The following is a 12,944-nucleotide window of genomic DNA, read 5'->3' as shown; positions in this document are numbered from 1 at the left end:
CGATTCCTCCGTAGGAAAACACGTCTGATATATTCTATACGACACTGGTGACGGCATGTGCGTCACATGACAGGAATATGTTGTCGACCCACCTAACTTGTACACTTAGCGAATGGGTAAAAAGATTCTTCTACCTTGCCCGATTTAGGTTTTCTTGTGGATGTGATAATCACTCCCAAAAAAGTGATGAAAACATAAGAGTTTGACATATAAACTGAAAATAAAAAACTAAATTTTTCACTCGAGGGAAGACTTGAACCTAGCATCTCTTGTTCCGTAGCTGCTGTCGCTAACCACGGGACGACAGCGCTCCTAGACGTTCGTTCGCCTTGATGTTGCATATCTTCGCATGGACTACCCAGTTTGTATATTTTACTAATTTTTTTCATAGTTCCACACAACTTCTTCCTGTTTTCTCGATTGATCTGTGTTCAGTTTTTCAAGGCCTATCCACTGTGCCAACTTATAACTAAATCTGAGGGGGGTGCGATGGGGAGGTTCCCTTGTCAGTCAAGTAACTACTCTATTTGCCTCACAAGGGCTGAGTGCACCACGGGTTTGCCCTCAGCGCTCGGCAGGCCCGAACGGCCCCTTAGAAAAATTATGAATGACTATGCTTAAACTGACACACAATATTTTTACCGCAACGCAGTCTGACTTTCAAAAATCCCTACAAAAGAATGGCCCTGACTAACAATAACCTATACCTTTCATGAATCAATTACCTCACAAAAATCTTCGTTACTCAAACTACTGCAATACAGCGTGCGCCAATACTGCCAGCTGAATAAAAGATTCTAACTACTGAAGGCAGTAACTACTGATAGGCATAGCTAGCAAATGAAAGATTTTGATAGAGAACAAACAATGTATTTACCTTAATAGTGTTCAAAAGTCATAATATCTTTCAGTTCATGATATCCAGTATTACAAATTTACTCTTTCTGGCGGACACACGTCCAGATCATGCGCTCTTAAAATTCTGCCATCTCTCTCTCCCCACATCCACCACTGCTGGCGGCTCACCTCCAACTGCGCAACGCTACGCGCTGTTCGCATCCAACTGCCCAACACTACAGTAGTAAATTCCAACGATGCAAACCAGCCACAGACTGCACACAGCACAGTCAGTGATTTTCATATAGAGCGCTACGTGGCGTTACCAACATAAAAACCTAAACAGCGTACTTACAAAGTGGTAGCCAGCGCTTCAGTGTTAACACTGAAAAACTAAAAAAAATAATGAGCATAGAATATTTCTGTGGGAATTGGTGTGTCAGGAACAGCACTAGGACCACCGAGCTCAGAGTCTTCCGTTCTCTGGAGTCGTCAGACGTTACATCTTGCACACAAAACTAGCAAATATGCCTGTAATACATAACGAGTCCTGATTGTAAAATGCTCCTGTAAGCCTATCTTTTTAGGCCGACACTGTAGCTGATTGTCTGCGTAGATATAGAGGGTTCATGAAAATTAAAGTACATCCCAGAAGATAGAACGCCACATTCTCACAATTATCGCGGTTATTTTCAAGATTCGTCTTCATTTTTCCTTTCTTCGGGGTTATTTAATTTTATAAGCTAAATTTTATTGTAATTACAAACATTGTGGACAAAACATACATATTCCTCCCTTTTCTGCCCGTATCAGTTTGTAAGACAACGGAATCAGTAAAAGAGATAGCTTATAACCATGTCACGTTCGAAACCATTGCTTCTGGCCGCGCGCTTGCAGCATCCCCAGACGTGCTTGGAATTTACATAGTCACTCATTACGTCTAATGAAAAGATAACATGAATTAAAGATGTAAAGGACACTGATTGTTTTTAATTCTACGACTTTGCTTTGAGGACACTTTCTAAGAGACACTTGTACACAGTTCAGGCCGCAATTCGTGCTCTTGTACGATTCATTTCGAATGGAGATGGTGTACACGACTCGGATTCCGTAAGGTTATGATCACGCAATTGCTTCAAACTGGCCATCTAACCCAAATACGAGCTCCGCACCCACGATAAATCAACTTTCCTTAGAGACGTACTCTGTAATGGTAACTGAAGTGACAAAGTCGTGCGACAGCAATATGCACTTATACAGATGGCGCTAGTATCGCGTATACTAGGCATAAAAGAACAGTAATTGGAAGAGCTGTCATTTTTAGCCGGTCGGTGTGGCCAAGCGGTTCCAGGCGTTTCAGTCGGGAACCGCGCGACCGGTACGGTCGCAGGTTCGAATCCTGCCTCCGGCATGGATGTGTGTGATGTCCTTAGGTTAGTTAGGTTTAAGTAGTTCTAAGTTCTAGGTGACTGCTGACCTCAGATGTTAAGTCCCATAGTGCTCAGAGCCATTTGAACCATTTTTTTGTCATTTGTATTGAGGTGATTCATGTGAAAAGTTGTCCGACGTGATTATGGCCGTACGACAAGAATTAACGGACTTTGAATGCAGAATGGTCTTTGGAACTAGACGCGTGACATATTCCACAGTGCCAAGAGTGTGCCGAGAATACCAAACCTCAGGCATTACCTCTCACCACGGAAAACGCAGTGGATGACGGCTTTCTCTTAACTAGTGAGAGCAAGGTGTTTTCGTAGAGTTGTCAGTGCTAACGGACAAGCAACACAGCTTGAAAGGACTGCAGAAATCAATGCGCAACGTAAGGCGAATGTATCCGTTTGCACATTGCGGCGGAATTTGGTGTAAATGGGCTATGGCAACAAACGACCGATGCTAATATCTTTTCCAACGGTACGACATCGCCTGCAGCGCCCCCTACTGGGCTCGGGACCGTATCGGTTGTATCGAAGACGACTGAAAAACCGTGGGCTGATCAGATGAGTCCCAATTTCAGTTGTTAAGAGCTGATGGTAGGGTTAGAGCGTGCTTCAGACCCCAGGAAGCCATGGATCGAAGTTGTCAGCAAGGCATTGTGCGAGCTGGTGGTGACTTCATAATCGTGTGGGCTATATTCACATGTAATTGACTGGGTCCTCTGGTCAAACTGAACCGATCACTGGCTGGAAACGATTAGGTTCGGTTACTTGGAGACGATTCAACGATGGAATTTTATGGATGACAATTGTTCGCTATCGATTTGAAGAACATTCTGGACAATTAGAGCGAATGATTTCGCCACCCCGATTGCCCGACGTGAGTGCCATCGGACATTTATGAGACATAATCGAGTGGCCAGTACTAGCACAAAATTCTGCACCGGCAACACTTTCGCAGTTATGGAATATTTCTGCAGGAGACTCCCAAAGACATGTTGAGACCATACCACGTCATGTTAGTACACTATACCGGGAAAAAGTAGGTCCGACACATTATTAGGTGGTATCCCATACCTTTTGTGATTTCACTGTATGTATAACGACCACAGGCCGCAAATCAATATAACATATACCGTAGAACTTGTCATAGGCTCTCGCATAAGAAATGCAATTTGTGTCCGCGAGTCACTTATATATTAGACAACAATACTTACGCGTGGCCAGCATTTTCCTTAAAGGTCTTTAGTGTTAATTTTTGGTTCCACAAAAATTAAACTTGTGGATTTTAATTCATTCATAACCATCTTGAAAATTCTTCATTTTTTAATTATATTATTATAAACGTATCTGCTAGATAATCTGTTTGTAGAGAGTCATAGCCCACATTAGTTGCATGCAGGGTAAAACTAATATGAATAGAAATTTAAAATACGAGTCATACGCATACATAAAAAATAGTCCAGAAAAAGAAGAATGCTGGACACAACCCAGTGAGCAATAGCGATCCTGTTCCAGGCTCTTGTTATTAATTCGTGGCGGAATATTTGATTGCTTACCTCTTGTTTACCACTTGTTTTTCGCAGCAAGGCGGTATAGAAATATTAGTGTCGATGTGAGTTGAAACTTACAGCTATTTGCGAACGCTGCCTTCGTGTTTGCGATTTCATCCTCGCCGATATGAAAAAATGTATGACAAAATCCTAATTCACTTAACAGAAAAACATTTGAATGAAAAACGGGAAACAATTTCCTCTGACAGAAGTGTTCAAATTTCACTTCGCAGTGATTCCTCTGTGCGAAAGCAGCGCGCACTCGACAAACTACCCCGTTAAGTAATTGATTTCAGTCGCAGAATGGCAAAATGACGCGATCTGTTTGTTCTGACGCTGTGTAAATATTTGAGCTGACATTAAGTAAGTTGCAGAGATAGTTTGAAATTCTGCGAGCAGAAAGCGCTAGCTGTCGAGTAAACTGACTCCGCGTGCGGCCGCCAGTCGTCGCCACATACGCGCTGCCTGGGTTGGGTGCGTGCCCTGCCTCTGTAATGAGAATGGATATTCAATACGAGTGCGGCAAGCACGCCAGCAGGCTCTGCATTAGCATTTCCACGCCGAACACACCAATAAAGGGCCGGTCCATCGTAAAAACGACAGCTGCGCTCCGGCTCCGACAACTGCCCGCTAGTGAACCTGCCAGAACTAAAGTCTGATCTGCCTTTCTGCGAAAACCATAACTGTCTTCAGTGCAGAGGTGGCGAAGACAACTAAGTTCAACATAATTTGTCCAGTATACACTGAGCCACCATACAGCAGCGATAGAGGGCGTTGCATTCTGACTGCAGAAATAATAGTAGCCAACGTATTTTGTTATCTGTTTTTCAGTAGCGCACCAGAAGAGATGTCGACAACGGACTTATGGTACCAGCCCAGTATCCTACATTTAAGTCGTGATGTTATTATACAGGGTGAACGATACGTAAGGTGATAAAATTCAGTAATTGATTAAGGGTGTGGATTCCAGTGAACAGTCGAGTTGTTGGTTCCACAGTATCCACTATATTTCACTCCCATGAACAAAGACAAAAAATTGTGTAACGTAGTCCATGAGAGTATGGCACGTCTCAAGTTGAGAAATTGGAAGAATCGAGAGGATCTGCAAGGAGCACCAGTGACACAACCAAGAAAATCGCCTGATGCCCAACACTTCTTCAAAAATAATCATGAAATGAAAAACGACAGGGCACGATGCTGGTGCAAATGTCAAGTTTCTCGAACAGCAGAATTAAGGATTCAATCGAAATGTCGGAAGACCTAATAAATGTAACGGAGGTTTCAATTTACACAAAGCTTGTGGTCCTAAGGAATATGATAGAACATCGTGCGAAAGTCATGTATTTCGTCTCCATTCTTTTGTACCCTCGATATTAAGTCAGCTTTATCGACTTTATAGGGCGTGGAGGGCAGGGTTTTATAGTATCAATTACTGCGTACATTTCATTATACAGAGATCTTTGCATCATGTTGTAACAAATTTTAGTAATGCAGTTCGCCAGGTCCTCTTTACGTTTTCCTGGTTTGAGTATAGGAATAGATTTTGCATTTTTAAATCGGTCAGCGATTTTTCTGCTGTCCAGTATTTCATTGTAAAGTTATAGTAGCCATTTCCGTGCCCTCCTTCCTCCTTGTTTAATGAAATCGGGGTCTGAACCATCAAGTAAAGCAGCTATCCTGTTTTTTGAGGTGTGACTCTCGACTGATACCTGACAGTTACGAAACATCTAGAACTAACAGGGAAAAAGCTAAAAATCAAGAAAAAAGATATGAAGGAAACCGGCTGCTGGTAACTGGGGATCTAATGTAAACGTTTTAAAAAGAAAGCACAAGCACTTGTGTATACTTTCGCCGAATACTACCCTCCTGTTTGGCTGTTTGGAGTAGAACTAACCAAGTCAACAAAATGGATATCCATTTAAATGACACGTGGGGATCGTGACAGAAATGTTTAAAGCCACACCAATACCGAGGTTGCTAGTACTCGTCAATACAGCCCCTCCAAATCTCTGCCGACCAAAAGCAGCAACTCATTGTTGCATGAAACTCGAAACATGGAGGGAGCTAACAACTTATTAAAGAATGAACAGCTTACAAAGCACCCGAGTAAAGTCTAGAGAACCAATACGGGAAACTATGGTCAACTCGCCCCAAAAAGCTATAATCTAAAAAGGAACCCCTTGAGTGAAAAGTTGCAAACGGCCAACGATGTTTGCGGCATTCGGCGCTGCACATATTGTCCACCACGCGTCGACAATATCGGCTGCTAATGGCAACAGGGGACAAGACTGGAGGTATCCAATGGTGAGCACAGAATGAAGCTACGGAGCGTAGTTGCATTGCTCACTCAACGAGTAACTCACAACTATGCAACAGTGCTAGTGATGCTGATACAAAGCAGAGCAATGGCAACGATGAACGAAGTTGCCGAAGTTGACATTTCGTCACAAACGAACCCAAGGAATTTCTCAGAACGAGAGACAACGGGAAGATGAAATATTAGCGTTTCTGCAAGACGAGCCAGATGGAGTGTGTGCTGTCGTATACGCTCGACTGTGCGGACAGTGTACATGCGGAGTATAATGATGACGATACGTGCTTAACAAGTGAAAGTGATATGAAACAGGTGCCGAGCCAACAGATCGTCACTCTTGAGAGAGAAGAGCCAGAAATACCGACTCCAGTGAAATGTAGTAAATGGCATTCTTTGTCCAAGGAGCGGGTACTAAACATAATTACGTACATGGAAAATCATCCACAGCATGATAATAGATACAATTATGAACTGATTTCGAAAACGTACGTAAGAAAAACTACGGATATTGAAGGGAGGACAAAGAACACTTGTTACAAAAACTGGTGTTGGTGCGTTTCAAGGGTGCTCGATACAAGGTACAGGACACTATGCAGATCAAATTGCGTGACATACATTACAGTGATTTCGTAGGAAACAGTGGTTGATTGCAGAGCTTCAAACAGTGCTACAGAATCCCAAGAGGTAAAACGACGAAATTTCAAACATATCGTAAACTTGACGGTGAATAGCAAACTGCGAAATCGGCCAGAACATTTGTTGATCAGATAAATAAACGTATCCCATCATTCAGTAAGGAATTGGTTTCCAACACCGACCAATCAGGATTAGAAGAGGAAATGCGTATGAAAGGAAACTTGGAAATTAGAGACATCAAGAGATTTGCATCAAGATCAACTAGCAACAAAGCCTTGACGCATTCGTATTCAGTTATACCGACTGTTAATCTGGATGGTAAACTGGATGGAAAATGATTGTGCTACGAGAAGCTGGAGGTAGTCTGTCCCTTACGATTCTTTCTCGTGTGCGTAATCTTGCAAGGGCAGTAGAAAATATTTACGTCACAGCAATCAAGAAAGGGAAAATGTATGTAAGAGAACTACAACTTTGGCATGAGCACTGCTTTTGTCCAATAGCTCGATAAAGTAGCTTAATTCTGCTTGATTCTTGGTCTGCGTATAAAAATCATTTACCTCTGGAGCAAACTGTCCCTCTTGAAAAATGTGTGACATTGCAATTCACATCACCTTTAACCACTGGACTAATTGACCGTTTGGATGTTTGTTTTTTCCGTGCCTACAAAACATATTATCGCACTATCTGCAGCTACGTCTTAAACGATAGCCAGTTTCACGATAAGCTCCACGACAGACTACTTGCGCTCAGCTGCATGCTATCACATTCCATCAGTTCTCATCACCCGTTTACAACAATAGGGTTCTACATGTATTCGTTAAGAGTGGGTACATATCAGAACGTCTTGCACGGTTTGTAGTCCCCAAGAAGTTCGCCTTTGATCTTGATGGTGCAAACCTTCGGGATCATTACGGCGCGCCATTTTTCATTTGGTATTCATGGCGCAAGCTAAAGGTTTGTGTCGAATATATCTTGAAAGTCGATGATGTCCATTTTGCGAACATTCATCTCTGCACATCCCAGATGCTCATCTTCCGTCGCCTTCCTGGTGCACATAGTGAGTCATTAGCAGCTAACATTTTCCGTGTCATAATTATTAACACAACGCTTTCAAATGGGCCTTATTAAAGATTGAACTTGCCACCTCGCAATCAAATAGGTCCTTGTAAGAGATGAATGGAGAAACTAGTTGTCGTCCTTCTATGGTCATAAGATGATAAAATAGATCCGACCATCCAACCTCCAGGGAAAGAACGAACCAAGAAAAATATGGAGCTCCCTCAACCGTACCAGAACGGACCACTAAGTGTCAGAAGTAACGCTACACAACTGGGGAATTAGCGATGATGACCAGTCGACGGCAGAACATCTGATCAAACACTGCGGCACACTTTCCACGAGTGCCCAAAAGAAAAATTCATGGGTACCTATAAAGACTTCGTAGACGCAAAACCTTCAGCAATTAAGTGGCTAGAGTCTTCGCATGTCCAAAAACGGTGAAAAATGGATATCTCAACTTCTTTTAGCTATTGCAGCTTTCATTATTACCTATACGTGTATATACACGGTGATTCAGCTGTCATTACTGATGTCGTTTTATGCATCCCGCAGTATGTCTGTATCAGGAAAGGTATCCAAACAGACGACAGCCACATAATCGACATAAGTTCCCTCTTTTGGTGTCTGTTAGTAAACCGAATCATACCGTAAAAAATACAAGTGAGGATTGACCGTGAGTTAAACGGAATTTTTGGACCAAGATATGCCTTACTTTCGCCGCAATTAGCTAAGTGTCTCCCATCTTTATTTGTATAGTTACTGGTACACTAATACAGGTTTTGGATGTCTTTGTAAGTTTATTCCGAAAATAGTACTTAATCTTTCGTAAATGGTTCAGAGACGTTGCCTTGTACAGTGTGTTTTATCATCCAAACAACTAAATTAACAGGAGATATCAAAATTGGAAGTACAGAAGTAACAGCTTTCCCAGATATAATCCAATGAAATGTTTAATATATAATTCACTGCGTTAATGTGCTAAAGTAGTTTCATAAACAAAATTTGTACAATACGTTTAATGTGTCTTCGTACACTTTACCAGTTATTCTGCGACATTGATAATGTACTTAATATCTTTAGAGTGAAGTGGCCAACAACATTGTTCTGCCATTGGGGTTGCATAAAATGGCATAGGTAGGGGCAGCTGAATGATGCTACACTCCTGGAAATGGAAAAAAGAACACATTGACACCGGTGTGTCAGACCCACCATACTTGCTCCGAACACTGCGAGAGGGCTGTACAAGCAATGATCACACGCACGGCACAGCGGACACACCAGGAACCGCGGTGTTGGCCGTCGAATGGCGCTAGCTGCGCAGCATTTGTGCACCGCCGCCGTCAGTGTCAGCCAGTTTGCCGTGGCATACGGAGCTCCATCGCAGTCTTTAACACTGGTAGCATGCCGCGACAGCGTGGACGTGAACCGTATGTGCAGTTGACGGACTTTGAGCGAGGGCGTATAGTGGGCATGCGGGAGGCCGGGTGGACGTACCGCCGAATTGCTCAACACGTGGGGCGTGAGGTCTCCACAGTACATCGATGTTGTCGCCAGTGGTCGGCGGAAGGTGCACGTGCCCGTCGACCTGGGACCGGAGCGCAGCGACGCACGGATGCACGCCAAGACCGTAGGATCCTACGCAGTGCCGTAGGGGACCGCACCGCCACTTCCCAGCAAATTAGGGACACTGTTGCTCCTGGGGTATCGGCGAGGACCATTCGCAACCATCTCCATGAAGCTGGGCTACGGTCCCGCACACCGTTAGGCCGTCTTCCGCTCACGCCCCAACATCGTGCAGCCCGCCTCCAGTGGTGTCGCGACAGGCGTGAATGGAGGGACGAATGGAGACGTGTCGTCTTCAGCGATGAGAGTCGCTTCTGCCTTGGTGCCAATGATGGTCGTATGCGTGTTTGGCGCCGTGCAGGTGAGCGCCACAATCAGGACTGCATACGACCGAGGCACACAGGGCCAACACCCGGTATCATGGTGTGAGGAGCGATCTCCTACACTGGCCGTACACCACTGGTGATCGTCGAGGGGACACTGAATAGTGCACGGTACATCCAAACCGTCATCGAACCCATCGTTCTACCATTCCTAGACCGGCAAGGGAACTTGCTGTTCCAACAGGACAATGCACGTCCGCATGTATCCCGTGCCACCCAACGTGCTTTAGAAGGTGTAAGTCAACTACCCTGGCCAGCAAGATCTCCGGATCTGTCCCCCATTGAGCATGTTTGGGACTGGATGAAGCGTCGTCTCACGCGGTCTGCACGACCAGCACGAACGCTGGTCCAACTGAGGCGCCAGGTGGAAATGGCATGGCAATCCGTTCCACAGGACTACATCCAGCATCTCTACGATCGTCTCCATGGGAGAATAGCAGCCTGCTTTGCTGCGAAAGGTGGATATACACTGTACTAGTGCCGACATTGTGCATGCTCTGTTGCCTGTGTCTATGTGCCTGTGGTTCTGTCAGTGTGATCATGTGATGTATCTGACCCCAGGAATGTGTCAATAAAGTTTCCCCTTCCTGGGACAATGAATTCACGGTGTTCTTATTTCAATTTCCAGGAGTGTATATGTAGATGACCTGCTTTTATTGATTTATATGATTCGTCTTATCTTGTATCAAGTTAACTGTTTGTACTTGTACAATATAATTCCGTAAGCTATATGCTAAATAAATAAATAAATCATGAAACAGAACAAAGTATCCAACGTTGCTGCAGTCTCTCGACTGTGTGTCAGGAAAAATGATGTAACTCTACAGTTCCCTGCGCAGCTGTCGCGTAGTCATCACCTCCAAAACATAAAGTTTCTTAATTGCCGTTTGCGTGTCTGCACCACTGGTGCCAGTGGCGTACAGAAGTATGCCATTGGAGGAGCCAAAACAAAATAAAACAGCCATTGATAAGAAACATTTATTTTCTGTATTTGCAGGGGAAATCACTGCAACAACGCATGCTGACTTTTTGAAAGATTGTGGCATCATACGCAGTAGATATGTGGCACATACAGTTAGCGTGATGCCACACAGTTTGGAAAGACAGACGATCTGTTTGTTTATAAATCGGAGTAGCAAGCGAAGCGGAGATCGTTGCACTCCAAGGCTGGTGTGCCACAGTCGAGGCAACAGTGAAAATGTAAAAAATAGTCCTAAATCTGTTTCCATCGCCCTGCACCGTATTTCGAATATGAGAATGTCATCACCAGCTGAGTTCTGCAGTTGTTCACACCTAATAAAAAGGCCCACTTCCGGAGCTGCCTAATCATCATCATCATCGAGTACTGTGTGTATCACTATGACCTCGAGAGAAAGGAGCGAAGCAAGTAGTGGAACGTGTGAATTCGCTACAACCATAAAAGGTGAAGCCCCAGCCATCATTGAGCAAGATGATGCCGATTGTATTTGGGGACTGCCATAGTGTAGTGCTCTTACGGAGCACATTGCCACAGGCCTGTAACACCAAACTCTCCTGACAAGGTTGTCAAAAGAAAGCTTCGCGGAAACCTGTCGAATAAGGTATTCTGCCTCCACGATAATGACCCAGTTTAGTCTGTACGGGACACAGTCATACGTGTTGTTTCTTGGGGAAACTAAATTTTTCCTGCTTCTGACTTAGCACAAGGTGACTTCTTCTTTCCTTGAAGGAAGAAATCATTGCGTAACAGGTATTTCCAGAACAACGACAAGATTAATGTCTGTTAATGCCTGAACAGCAAAAATGAATTCTAGAGCTAAGGCCCCTGACATTTGAAGCATCGTTGGGAAAAATTTGTCCAACTGAGGGATGAATATGTCGAGAAGCTTCATAGTCGAAGTTTTTTTTTTATTTTTCAAGCTGGCATTTAAAACTTCGGGGTGCTGTATCCCACCCTCTCTGTTCAACGTCAGCCTACACTGAGGGCATCTTTTATGTCTATCATTCTGCAGACAGAGGAGTGTGTTCAGATAAAGACCCATTATAATCAGGTACTTTTCACCCAAGTACCAAACGAACGTTTGGTGGGGCAGAGGGAGTCTAAATTGTGAACACCAGTTTCGGCATTTTCCTTACAGCCAAGGGAGATACGAAGCCTTTGGTCAGAATTAAGGGACGCCGAGTATTTTTAATTTCGAAACAAAATTTCCAGACAAAAAAATCAGTGCCTGGCGTATGTGACATGACAGTGCATGCTGAGAAGTAATTCCTCCAAAATTTTTATTCTGTTGAGGTAAAACACGTCATACACATATTCTCGTTGACTTCGAGGCTTTACTGACGGATGCTGCATCTCTCGGCCGCTGCAGCGATCCGAAATGTATGTGCAACGTGGCGCTGTGTAGCGGAACTGCATTATGTGATCAGAAGTATTCGGACAACTTGCTGAAAATTACTTGCAAGTTCGTCGCGCCGTCCACCGGTAATGTAGGAATTCAGAATGGTGTTGGCCCACTCTTATCCTTGATGACAGCTTCTACTCTCGCAGGCATACGCTCAATCATGTGCTGGAAGGTTTCTTGGGGAACGGCAGCCCATTCTTCACGGAGTGCTGCACTGAGGAGAGGTATCGATGTCGGTGAGGCCTGGCACGGTCGGCGTTCCAAAACAACCCAAAGATGTTCTATAGGATTCAGGTCAGGACTCTGTGCAAGCCAGTCCATTACAGGGATGTTATTGTCGTGTAACCACCCCGCCACAGACCGTGAATTATGAACAGGTGCTCGATCGTGTTGAAAGATCCAATCGCCATCCCCGAATTTCTCTTCAACACTGGGAAGCAAGAAGGTGCTTAAAACTTCGATGTAGGCCTGTGCTGTGACAGTGCCATGCATAACAACAAGGGGTCCAAGCCCCTTCCATGAGAAACACGACCACACCATAACACTACCGTCTCCGAATTTTGCTGTTGGTGCTGCACACGCTTGCAGATGACGTTCAAGGGGCACTCCCCACACTCAAATCCTGCCATCACATCGCCACATTGTGTACCGTGATTAGTCACTCTACACAACGTTTTTCCAGTGTTCAATCGTCCAATGTTTACGCTCCTTACGCCAAGTAAGGCGTCGTTTGGCATTTACCGGCGTGATGTGTGGCTTATGGGCAGCCGCTCGACCAAGAAATC

Source organism: Schistocerca cancellata, chromosome 5 (assembly GCF_023864275.1).
Source record: "Schistocerca cancellata isolate TAMUIC-IGC-003103 chromosome 5, iqSchCanc2.1, whole genome shotgun sequence".
NCBI lineage: Eukaryota > Metazoa > Arthropoda > Insecta > Orthoptera > Acrididae > Schistocerca > Schistocerca cancellata.
Note: the sequence above shows the minus strand (reverse complement) of the source record.